Source organism: Leptodactylus fuscus, chromosome 1, assembly GCF_031893055.1.
Source record: "Leptodactylus fuscus isolate aLepFus1 chromosome 1, aLepFus1.hap2, whole genome shotgun sequence".
NCBI classification, from domain to species: domain Eukaryota; kingdom Metazoa; phylum Chordata; class Amphibia; order Anura; family Leptodactylidae; genus Leptodactylus; species Leptodactylus fuscus.
In genome coordinates, this window is record NC_134265.1 from 304,643,002 (window position 1) to 304,655,977 (window position 12,976).

General features: G+C 39.3%; 1 protein-coding gene across 1 annotated transcript in view; it reads right to left on the reverse strand.

Moving 5' to 3' along the window:
* The window catches only part of SGCZ (sarcoglycan zeta), a 726,451-nt gene that overhangs the window by 268,596 nt on the left and 444,879 nt on the right, over positions 1 to 12,976 (reverse strand). The window lies entirely within an intron of this gene.

Sequence of the window (12,976 nt, forward strand, 5' to 3'; positions counted from 1 at the left end):
TATTTACATATACTTATCTAATGAGATTGGTAGGCAAGGAAATATTTTAACATTCCCATTTTTCATCTTTACTGGTTCCTTGACTTGGAGCGCAGATGGTTCTTTGCTGTGTCCTGGAAAAGAAAATATATTATTATTTAAAGAAGAAGAAAAGAAACCAAGTCGTGGAAGAATAGCAGAGAAATAGAATAAATGAGACAGAACAAGGCTTTAAAAGATGCAGAATTAACTGAGACACTGAGGATAATAGCCAGCACATTTAGGAGTCCATTACATCTCCAGCTGGTAAAAGTGATTCTCCCAAATGTAATTCCCCATATTGTTTATAAATAATGCAGATTTTCTCTGCTCCTTCACTATTCATATTCAAGGCACCTGACTGGTCAGATATTAAAATTTGGCTTTTGGTCATGTCACATAATAGAGCAACATCATAAGTGGCCCAGAGAATGATTTATAATGGATTTCAGTCACAGTGCATGCTACAGTTTTATTGGGAATGTCAAATAGACATATGCACTTTCCTTCTATATTGTGCATATTTTTATACAATATAATATAAATTATTAATACTTAAATATAGCAATGATAGACAGTTCTAAGTATCTGAATTTCAGATTTCTATATTAAGAGTAAAATTAAATAGAAAATAATAAAAAATTAAAAAAAAATTCTGCTAAACAACCATATTTACAAATTAATAAATAAAACTATTGCCAGCTTTTAGGAATTCCATCTCTTCCATAAAATCTATAAATTCCTGTTTGTCTCATTTAATTCTGCTCAGCCAGTCATCTCATTGTTCCAAATTCTCTTTCATTTATCTCCCTTTTTCGTTCTTTCCTCTTTAAATAGTAAGTTATTTTCTTTTTCAAGTCTAACTTGAACATCATTTTGTCCATTATAAAAGATACCATTCAAAGCAAAACAAAGAATTCACATGTTATTTCATAATTATTTAAAATATTTAACTAATTATTGAATTGTTCCTTCCTTTTCAAAAGAAAAAGGAAAAATAAAGCTACATGTAAATCCGCCGCTAATATTGGAATCAATATGAAGTTAAATGTTAAAAAGAGTAGGAGAAAAGTGAAGTATTTGAGTAGAAAATGTAACATTTACAGTATAATTATACTATATTTTGGTGGAGGCACAATCTGAAAATATTGTTGAAAAAAATCAACTGTAATACACAGAAAAAGTATAGTATACAAAATATTCAGAATATGCACTGCATTGTTTTATTTCATGCAGTGTTAGTTTATACTATAATGGTTTACTAAAGTTAAAGAGGACCTTTCACCTCCTGGGGCACATGTGGTGTAATACACCACCAGAAAGTCGACAGCGCGCTGAATTCAGGATCTTTAGTGTATTTATGTGCCAAATAATTTAATTAAACTTGAACAGGACCTTTCACGTCCTCAGGCACACGCGGAGTAATACACTGCTAGATAGCTGAATTCAGCACACTATCAGCTTTCATGTTCTGTGCCCCCGGTGAAGAGCTATTGGTGCCGGTACCGTCTATAGTGCTGTACTGTGAGAGCAGGGAGGAACGCCTCCTTCCTCTTCTCACAGTACTCATCCATAGACGAGGACTGGGTTGCATCATCACTGGGCAGTAAGCAACACTCACATTACAGCACTATAGACGTTGCTGTGAGGAAGGGCGTTCCTGACTGACTGTCAGAAATCCCCTTCTGACAGTGAAGAGCTACGGTACCGGCACCAATAGCTCTTCACCAGCGACACAGAAAGGGAAAGCCGGCAGTGCGCTGAATTCAGCGCATTGTCGGCTTTCTAGTGGTGTATTAATCTACATGAGCCCCAGATGGTGAAAGGTCCACTTTAAGCACTTTTAGAGAAAAAGAAGAGATATTAATTGTACATTATTAAAGGGGTTTTTCCATCTGATCAAATTATTCCCTTTCTATAGGATGACAGGTTAATTGCAGATCTGAGGTGGTCAAGTGCTGTAATTCATAGTTCTGGGATAGCCATGCGTTGTAGTTCCACTATCTTCTTGAACTGAATGTTTGACCACCGCACCCTTCAAAAATGGGGGATAAACCAGTCAATTTTCCTGATCGGTGGCGACTCAGCAATCTGTAAGTTATTCCCTATCCTATGGACAGGGAAAAACTTAAACAGGGGGAAAAATCATCTTTAACCTGTTCCAGAGCAACTAATCTTGCAAAATCAGACAAAAAAAATAAGGAATTAGTGAGTAACTATAATAAAATAATACAATATGTTGAAAACAATATTTGAGATACTAGGCAAATGGACAGTGATTCCCCATACAACACATATAGAGGAAATACAGTCCATTCACTATGTGTAAAATGTTCTTACAATACCGACCACTGATTAAATTGTGACACTGCTCAGGAATAGTTTGGCATCTACTGCACCTAGTGCTGAAGGATCGCAATACCAGTAACTACATCATGGATTGGATGTTTGTTCTAGCCAAAAAAATTCTCCTTCCTCAGTGGACCAAAATAATGGTAGTATTGTGCTACTAACTGTTCACTACAATATTTAAAGAGGTTATATCATAAAATGTATGTATCCATAAGATAGAGGATAAATAGCTAATTGGTCAGGGTCTGACCACTGAGAACCCCCAACAATTTTGAGAACAAGTGTGTGTGTCCCCCCCCCCCCCCCTTCCATTGTGAATTCAGCCTGACTGCAGACAGGTTGAACGTAGGTGTATCTGTGCTGGATGGAATGTATTTGGGCTCCCATTCACTTCAATGGGGTCACCGGACATATCTGAGTACTGTAGTTTAGCAGCATGGATTTATCCTGTACACAAAGTGATACTCCTACATTCAATCTGGCTGTGGTCAGGCTGAATTTACTATGGTGGGAAAGCAACCATGTTCTCAGAATTGGTGGGGGTTTCAGCAGTCAGGCCCCCACCAATCACTTATTTATCTTCTATCCTAAAAAATAGAGGATAAATATGTTTCATGGAATAATCCCTTTAAAGATATTAATCTTATACAATTATGAGTAACATTATTGTGAAATGAGACTATTAACAGAAAATAATAATCTGTATCTCTTCTCTTTCTCTAATGAATCATTTTTACATTTATTGTAGACCTCTAAATATTATATATTGAAGCCCTATTTTTCAGTCTGTTACTGAGTATGTTATAGAGCAGGAGGAGCAGAGCAAACTGAAGGAGAGGTTTATGGGAACGATTCGACAGAACCTGTCATTTATCTTCTGAAATCTCTTTCCATATTGAGAAGGCCAGAGGGAGGTCATACTTAGTAATAGCTATCTCTGTAGGTGCCGGCATAGACGTGAGACTGTCAGTCACTAATAAGACTTAAATAAATAATAAATGACAAGTTCTACTGAATGTTTCTCACAAAACTAATATATATATAAAACTATATATCAATCTGCTAAGCTATTCCTGACACGACTGCTTTATGCTTTTTCTATTTTAAAATAAAACCTACTGTAATGTGTTAGAACTGATCTTACTTTGTCCTGCTGCCATCAACCCCCTCCAACTACTAAAAATTGTAGGTACCCTCATCAGCAAATCTTCATTTACATCTCCACAACAGGGGGAATTCAGAATTACTTGATTTCCATGCAATACTTCATAGTTTGTGTCTCTAAGAGACTGTCCCTTGGAAGAGTACAGATAGCTGGAGGACAACAGCAGGGTACTCCTATTGGTTACATATCAACATGTTGAGAAAAATTTCTGCTGACCTTCAACCAATATTACACAAGGGAAATAAACTAAATGAAGTATTCCCAGATTTGCCTCTTCTTGAGACAACCAAACTTAAGGAATCTCTTGGCTAGAAATGCTCTCATATCATCACATCACCATCAGAGACTGGCACATTTCCATGCAACATGTAAGACAGACCTACATCTTGTCATCAATCAGGGTCCACATACCAAACACACAACAGGACTATAAAATCTCTGCAACGTTTTCATGTCTATCCTCCAATGTGGTGTATATGATAGTGTGTGCAAGTGCCCTAATGAAGGAATTTACATTGGAGAAACAAAACTAAAACTACAGACCAAGATGAATTTACACAGGCACAGTCAGTGGGAAAACACTTCTTTGGGTTAGACCACAGCTTGTCAGACTTTACACCCCTGATTCTAAAAGGTCTTTTTATGAATGACAGAGAAAAAAAAATGGGAATTCAAGCTGATGATAAAATTCAGATCAGTAACAAAAAGATTTACAAACCCTTACATGGATTACAACTCTGGACTCCAGACTGACTCCAGACCCCTGATCTCTCCAGTCCTCACCCCTATGACCTCCATGTTATTGCCCTGCCTTATCTCACATAATGAACTAATTTCATTTATGTAATATTTTGCCAGTGTTGTGCTGTGTTCTCAGTCATTCATTTGCCTTTTTTGATACAAAGTATCAGAAAAGGACAGGGCCACACGGTGGCTCAGTGGTTAGCACTGCAGCCTTGCAGCACTGGAATCCTTGGTTCAAATCCCGCCAAGGGCAAAAAAAACATCTGCAAGGTGTTTGTATGTTCTCCCCATGTTTGCGTGGATTTCCATCCCATACTCCAAAGACGTGCTGATAGGGAAAAATGTACATTGTGAGCTCTACGTGGGCTCACAATCTACATTTAAAACAAAAAAAAGTATCAGAAAAGGAAAGTGGCTTATCAAATATAGTTGCCAATAGATTACACTATACTGTACAAGTCAGTAGGGCATTGCTCCATCTTACTCATAGAAATATTGATTTCTATATCTTGAAGAGCCCTTATACACTGGCCAGGCTATAGGTGCATATGATTATAAGGGTTGTCCCATTATAAGTCATATTTCATTTCTATAGCCTGTCAATGACTATGATAAAATAACATGTCCCAAAACAGGAAATGGTATTTTACTGTACACATGTTATTTTTTATAATTTATTTATTTAACGAACATATAACTTGTTTTATATCTTGACAATCTAACATCAATACAATTAAATAAGCTCTATTTGTTATACTTGCCATATACCATACCATTTTTGGGCTTGTGTGTACTTTAGTGTTTTATTCTTTGGGAATTTTATTGTGGCGGTGTAAAATATTATTGTGATGCTAAAATGGTTTCATTTAATGAGAGACATACACTCACCAGCCACTTTATTAGGTACACCATGCTAGTAATGGGTTGGACCCCCTTTTGCCTTCAGAACTGCCTCAATTCTTCGTGGCATAGATTCAACAAGGTGCTGGAAGCATTCCTCAGAGATTTTGGTCCATATTGACATGATGGCATCACACAGTTGCCGCAGATTTGTCGGCTGCACATCCATGATGCGAATCTCCCGTTCCCCCACATCCCAAAGATGCTCTATTGGATTGAGATCTGGTGATTGTGGAGGCCATTGGAGTACAGTGAACTCATTGTCATGTTCAAGAAACCAGTCTGAGATGATTCCAGCTTTATGACATGGCGCATTATCCTGCTGAAAGTAGCCATCAGATGTTGGGTACATTGTGGTCATAAAGGGATGGACATGGTCAGCAACAATACTCAGGTAGGCTTTGGCGTTGCAACGATGCTCAATTGGTACCAAGGGGCCCAAAGAGTGCCAAGAAAATATTCCCCATACCATGACACCACCACCACCAGCCTGAACCGTTGATACAAGGCAGGATGGATCCATGCTTTCATGTTGTTGACGCCAAATTCTGACCCTACCATCCGAATGTCGCAGCAGAAATCGAGACTCATCAGACCAGGCAACGTTTTTCCAATCTTCAATTGTCCAATTTCGATGAGCTTGTGCAAATTGTAGCCTCAGTTTCCTGTTCTTAGCTGAAAGGAGTGGCACCCGGTGTGGTCTTCTGCTGCTGTAGCCCATCTGCCTCAAAGTTCGACGTACTGTGCGTTCAGAGATGCTCTTCTGGCTACCTTGGTTGTAACGGGTGGCTATTTGAGTCACTGTTGCCTTTCTATCAGCTCGAACCAGTCTGGCCATTCTCCTCTGACCTCTGGCATCAACAACGCATTTCCGCCCACAGAACTGCCGCTCACTGGATGTTTTTTCTTTTTCGGACCATTCTCTGTAAACCCTAGAGATGGTTGTGTGTGAAAATCCCAGTAGATCAGCAGTTTCTGAAATACTCAGACCAGCCCTTCTGGCACCAACAACCATGCCACGTTCAAAGGCACTCAAATCACCTTTCTTCCCCATACTGATGCTCGGTTTGAACTGCAGGAGATTGTCTTGACCATGTCTACATGCCTAAATGCACTGAGTTGCCGCCATGTGATTGGCTGATTAGAAATTAAGTGTTAACGAGCAGTTGGACAGGTGTACCTAATAAAGTGGCCGGTGAGTGTATCTATCAAACTGGGGCAACTAATGGATATATATGTAATGGAACATGAGTTAATTTAGTTAACCACCTGCACTCATCTTACAGGGTGAGGGATATATGTGGGAGTAGAAAAGAAACAAGATGGAAGATCTGTCTTATTTTTTGCTCTGGAGCTCCCCATTCTCTATGTACAGGGTGTATTATTAATTTATTTGTTTTTGTTGCTTATTCTGCAACTTATTCCACAGCGCTTGACAATGTCATCAACCGCTGTCCCAAGTAGCACTCACAATCTAAAATTCCTTTTGGTATGTCTTTGTTATGTGGGTAGACTATGCCTAGGTAACCTATCCATACATGTATTCAAAGCCCTTGATTCCAGTATGGCCAACAGAGCCAGAAGTCGGCATATTCAAACTCCTATGTGCTGTAAATAGGACTATGTCAATATATATTCACTTAAAGCTTTGAAAAGTCACTTTTTGTTAGAAGGGATCCCCATAAAGTGTCGTCCCACTGCCAAATCTTCCCAGGAATCGGCGGTAGGTGAGCAGAACACCAACTGTTCATTCAAGTGCCAGCATTGGAGATATGATATTGCTCTTTGAAATTAGCAGGTTGTCTGTACATTTGTCTAGAAGAAAAATATACAATCTATGTACCTGATATCTTCTCTAGGTATTTAACTAATCAAAGACCCTCAATGAATCCAGTGTCTTGTTTGATAAATGTCAAAAGGTTATGTACACCTCAGTGTTTTTTTTTTGTTTTGTTTTGTTGTTTTTTTTGCCTTATTATTGGCCTATTATGGGCTAGTGTACATTTTTAAAATAATGTTTTATTAACCACTACTGCACTGCCCATAGACTATTACATCCGGAAAGTGTTTGCCTTGTTCATGCAGCTGCTAATACTGGGAGCCGGCTGTAACTTCAGCCGGAGCTCCCAGAGGGAAGACAGGGAAGGTTTATTATCTTCCCTGCCTTCTCGACTGCAGCACTCAATGAACACAGCTATGCGCACCGCCATGATGGGGCCACCCTCTGACCAGGCGGGATCAGCATCTTACAAAAGCTGCTGGGTCCTACAGGACTCAGATCAACTCTGTAAGTCTAAAGAACAGCGTGCAGGAACCTGTATTCCTCCTGCAACTGGTGCTAAATTTACCAGCCCCAGTTGCAGGAGAAATCAACCTCCCTAACAAAGAAAAAACTGATCATATGTCCCCAAAGGTCTCTTGTGACCTTATGGGGATACCATCTGAAAAAAAAAAAATATATAAAAAAATTAATAAAAATAATTAAAAAAATAAGTAAAATAATACACCAATAAAATGCCGTTTTTAAAGGTTACACCTTACAAAATAAAAAATACCATAACGGAGTGTAAAAACTATTTTATAAAGTTTTTCAGTAGCACTTTGTGTTATTAAATAAAAAAGAAAAGTGAAAACCAGACACAATTTCCCTCCTATTTTGTTTATATTTTCCAGGATATAAAATTTTTTTAACACGTTCGAAAATAAAAACAACATATAAATAAAGCCCTATGTGTCCCCGAAAAAAGACGCAAAAATTAGTTGAATAAGACGCATGAGAAAAATGTTACAGCCCTCAAAATTGCGTCTGGTCCTAGACCCCAAATCGGTCCGGTACTGAAGTGGTTAACAAAAAAATCTACTTGCCTTGCTTTATTATAATGCAAGCTGATGTATCTCCTTTATCCAAAAATCCATGCCCGTGTGCTAGTTCTTTGGCTATTATCTCTGTTGTTCTAACTCCTCATTTAAGCTGAACTTGTCATCAGGAAGCTTCTCTGACAGATCCTTGTGAGAATAGTTTAGGGAAGGCTGCAGAAGGAAAAACAAGCACAATTTTTAGTGAAACTCTATTTGAAAAATGTTTCAATAATTGAGAGTATAGGTTTGTAGGATTGCAGAGGTTGATACAACTGTACAGTTTATGAACTTACAGTGTTTCATCCAGATACAGAATATGTTTCTTATTAGAGATGAGCAAGTAGTATTCGATCGAGTAGGTATTCGATTGAATACTACGGTATTTGAAATACTCGTACTCGATCGAGTACCACTCGCTATTCGAATGGAAAAGTTCGATGCAGAACCAGCATTGATTGGCCGAATGCTATACAGTTGGCCAATCAACGCTGGTTCTTCTCCTTGTAGTGCAGGCATGCACAGTCGGCTCTGCCCAGGCCCGATGCCTGGCAGAGTGAATTCAGAGACGGAAGATGCCGCGGGGACACTGCATGGAGAAGACTTCTCGGAGGATCCAGCCCGACCCTCGCTCGTGGACTTGGTACGTGTAATTTGATCGAACGTTGCCTACCCCTGAAACAAGCATTTTCCCCCCATAGAGTATAATAGGATTCGATATTCGATTCGAGTAGTCGAATCTCGAACATTTTACTGTTTGCTCATCTCTATGTCTTATCATTTGTAATACACATAGTATATAAGATGCATGTACCAATATGATTCATTTTTGCATCTACTTTTTATGAGAACTTGGATTACAGTTTGTGTAACTTATGCATCGTACTGTTAGATCAGTGGTTCTTAACCGGGGTTCGATCGAACCCTAGGCCCTATGCACGGTTCATTTTGTGTACCAGTAAAAAAAACATATACCTATGTCTTGAATGTGGAATAAAATCATATTTGATTTATCACTAAAGAAGGGTTCGGTGAATGTGCATATGGAACTGGTGGGTTCAGTACCACAAACAAGGTTAAGAACCACTGTGCTAGATGGCAAAATGCTATCATATAATAAACTCTCATCATGTTTATTTTCTATGCCTATACTACACAAACTAGTATTTTCAATGGCCTGTTAAACTGATGCATTTTCCAAATCAAAAGAAGAAACCTCAATAAATAAGTTGTTTGTGGCATGCTAATGATGTTATAATGAAAATCAGATTTGGCCATGGGCAGGAATTGCCTCTTCTTGAGGTGTTTAGATCCTACATTGCTCGTAATCTATCACTGGTTCATTTTCTTTTACAGGTGGAATTAATGATCACATTTTTTGGATTTATGACCATATGAGAATGAAATGAGAATTTCTTCTCTATTAAATCTAGTAAACAAGTCATGAACATGGAACAAGTCATGCTTTGTATATCACAACCATTAGAATTTGTTTTTACAGACATTCAAAGTGCTGCAGGTTAGTCCATTTACTAGTGTAGAAACATAAGGTACATTCTGCTAATGAGGATTCTTATCTATCGTTATTACCCTGAGTAAATAATTTATAGCACATAAAAGCTCTAACACTTTCCTATGGTTTGTTTATTCCATTACTAATTCATTTAAAATGATAGCAGTTATTTGTTATGTACTTTTTGGTCATTAACCCCTTACCGTTGGAGAAATTTTTAGATTTTTGACTTCTCGCCTTCCAAAGCCCTTAATTTTTTATATTGTCATACAAAGTCATATTGGGGCTTAATGTTTGCGGGACAAATTGTTTTTCGTGAGGGGCCACACGGTGGCTCAGTGGTTAGCACTGCAGCCTTGCAGCGCTGGAGTCCTGGTGTTCAAATCCCACCAAGGGCAAAAAACCATCTGCAAGGAGTTTGTATGTTCTCACCGTGTTTGCATGGATTTCCATCCCATATTCCAAAAAGACATACTGATAGGGAAAAATGTACATTGTGAGCTCTATGTGGGGCTCATAATCTACATTTAAAAGAAAAAAATGTTTTTCATGATAATACAATTTATTATTCTTTACAATGTACTAGGAAGCTGGAAAAAATCAGAATGGAGTGGATTTGAAGAAAAAGTGCATTTGTGTGACTTTCTTATGGACTTTGTTTTTATGGCATTCACTCTGTAGCCAAAATGATATGACACCTGTATTCTATGTTTTGGGATATGATTCCGGGGGTACCAAAATTTGTATGATTTTATTTACATCTTAACCCCTTAACAAAAATTCATAGTTACATAGTTATGAGATTGGATAAAGACATCAGTCCATCAAGTCCAACTTATAAACCTACAATCCCTACAGTGTTGACCCAGGGGAAGGCAAAAAATGCCATGAGGGATATGCCAATTGCCCCATTTCAGGGAAAAAATTCCTTCCTGACTCCAATCTGCCAGTCATCATGTCCTTAAAATCTAGAGTCCATAACCTGTTATATTTTTCTCTATAAGATAGACATCCACACCCTCTTTGAACTTGTTTAATGAATTCACCATCACCACTTCCTGGGGCAGAGAGTTCCATTCAAACCTTTGACTTAAAGTCACCATATTCTGGCACCCATAACCTTTTATAGTTCCATGTATGGGGATGCACAGGGCATCTTTTTTTGTGGAGTAAGTTGTACTTTTCAGTTATACAAATTTGGGGAATGTCTAATGATTTGATCATTTTTTGTTAAAAATTTTATTAGGGGAAAAACTGAAAAAAATAGCGGTTTGGCAGTTTTGTGTTTTACTTTTCAGCTATGGCGTTCAATGTACGAGAAAAATATTTGTGTAGGTTTGAACAGCGGGTGTTTTCAGACACAGGGATCCCTAATGTGTGTTTTATAGTATTTACGTTCTTTTATATGTGTTCTAGGGAAAGGGGATGATTTGAATTTTTAATATTTTTTCCCCCTTTTTAATATATATATATATATATATATATATATATATATATATATATATATATATATATATTTAATTTTTTTGCATTTATTAGACCCTATAGGACTCTTGAAACCCAGCAGTTCTAATCACTAAGGCAATGCATTACAATGCTCATGCATTGCAGCTCATTGCAAAATAACGGCACTTCTGTTGCAGGACCATAGAGCAGACTTTGATAGACGTTAAAGGGATACTATCATTGAAATGCAATTTTTTGTTACGAACACATAGGAATAGCCTTAAGAAAGGCTATTCTTCTTCTGCCTTTAGATGTCTTCTCCGCGCCGAAGTTTGGTAGAAATCCTGGTTTTCTTCGGTATGCAAATGAGTTTTCTCGCAACACTGAGGGCAGTCCCCAGCACTCAAACGGAACAACCTCTTTACACATCTTCTTCTGGCACTGGAGTGAAACTTTATCCATGCACAAGCATGCTCTGCTGTCGGGCCTCAGGGAGACGACTGTGCATGCCCGCCTTGTGTAAGCGGCCATTTTCTCAAGAAAATGGCTGGTTATACCAGGCGGGCATGCGCAGTCGACTCTGCCTAAGGTGCGCCAGCAGAGCTGACTTGCGCACACGTACAAGTTTTACTCCAGCACCGGAAGAAGACACGTGAAGAGGCCATTCCAGTAGAAGATAGAGACGTCGCTGGAGCATTCTCTCGCAGCATTGGGAACTCCCCCAGTGCTGTTGGAGCGCTGAGGACCACCCCAATGCTGTGAGAGAACTCATTTGCATACTGAAGAAAACTGGGATTTCTACCGAAGGGTGGCGTGGAGAAGACACCTAAAGGTAGGAGAAGAATAGCCTTTCTTAAGGCTATTCCTACCTGTTAGTCCCAAAAAATTGCATTTTAATGATAGGATCCGTTTAATGGCAGACTAGCAGTGTCAGGATACGGAGTCGCAGCGGTATCCTTGCTGCGCGGCGTCTCCCTGGGAGACGTGTTAGGAGTTCTATTGGGTGTGCTTAGGTCATTAAGGGTTAATCTTTTCCTTGCCTTCAGTCTCCATGTCATTAGCCATCAGGTGTGTTCTCTGCTGCTATTTAAACTCCACCCAGGCATGGATCCTTGCCAGCCATTCACTTTGTGGTTCCTGGTCCCCCTGCTCAGTCTGATTCCCTGTCTGTTAATATTCGGTCTGTTCTCTTGGTTAATCTGTCCGGCTTGTATTTTTGACTATCCCTTGTCTTTTGATTTGGTACCTTTATTATATCTCCTGGCTCGACCTCTTGCTCGTCTGACCTCGCCTTCTCTTCTGTATCTTGCTGGGACTTGTGGTCCTCCCTGGTTCCATGCTGTTTTAGTCTTTTGTTTTGCATTGCAGTTACACTGTGCTTTCTGTTTAGGTGTGACCCCCGTGACTCCAGTCCCTAGGACTTTCAGGGCCTCCTCTCCCCTTATCCTAGCCACCGGATAGAAGTGTCAGGAGCCTTGGTAGGCGCACTTCAGTTAGGAAGTGCATTGGTCTGCCTCATCTCAGATATTACAGCATAGTTATAGCTGCAGGGCCTGCGACCCCTTTTGTCATTAGTTGCACAGTGTTGCTTTCCCAGCTGTGTCACTTTGCACTGCCTGCCCCTGACTCCAATCCTTACAAGCAGACTAGATTGGCAGACTTCAAAAAGGCTCTCGGCATTAACACCAATAGGACTCTAGCCCTGGAGCTTACTCCATGTGTTGTCGATCCCTGACAAAATTGTGCCTCAGCTTGACCAGGTTGCCAAGGGGTTAATGCCTACTATCAGTGTGGGCATTGATCACAGGCATTAGCACCGGGTGTCTGCTGTGTAGTAGACACCTGGCGGTTATGATGGCTGTTCAGCTCTTGTGTGGTCGCCATATTGAAATTCCCAGCATTCACTATACTATTACGGCGGATGAGGGGAAAGGATTAAAATTCATGATTAGGGTATTTTCCAAAGTTCATACCACAAAAAT